A 231-nucleotide genomic window follows, 5' to 3' on the forward strand; every position below is an offset into this window, starting at 1 on the left:
AATAAAATAAGTATTTTGCATTATTTTACTCTCATTATCACTTTTATTTATAATCACATCCAATACCGTTTAATAAATCAAATAATTAAACTCCTATCAGTATACATAGGTATACTGATAAGAGTATACAGACCTGTATGACCTCTGGTGTCCGTGGTTTGTAGAAATCTGGGCAAGGTTGTAATGCTTCAAATGGGGACATCAATGCTTCAGACGGATTACGAAGTGCTT

This window comes from Penaeus monodon, chromosome 33 (genome assembly GCF_015228065.2).
Source record: "Penaeus monodon isolate SGIC_2016 chromosome 33, NSTDA_Pmon_1, whole genome shotgun sequence".
NCBI lineage: Eukaryota > Metazoa > Arthropoda > Malacostraca > Decapoda > Penaeidae > Penaeus > Penaeus monodon.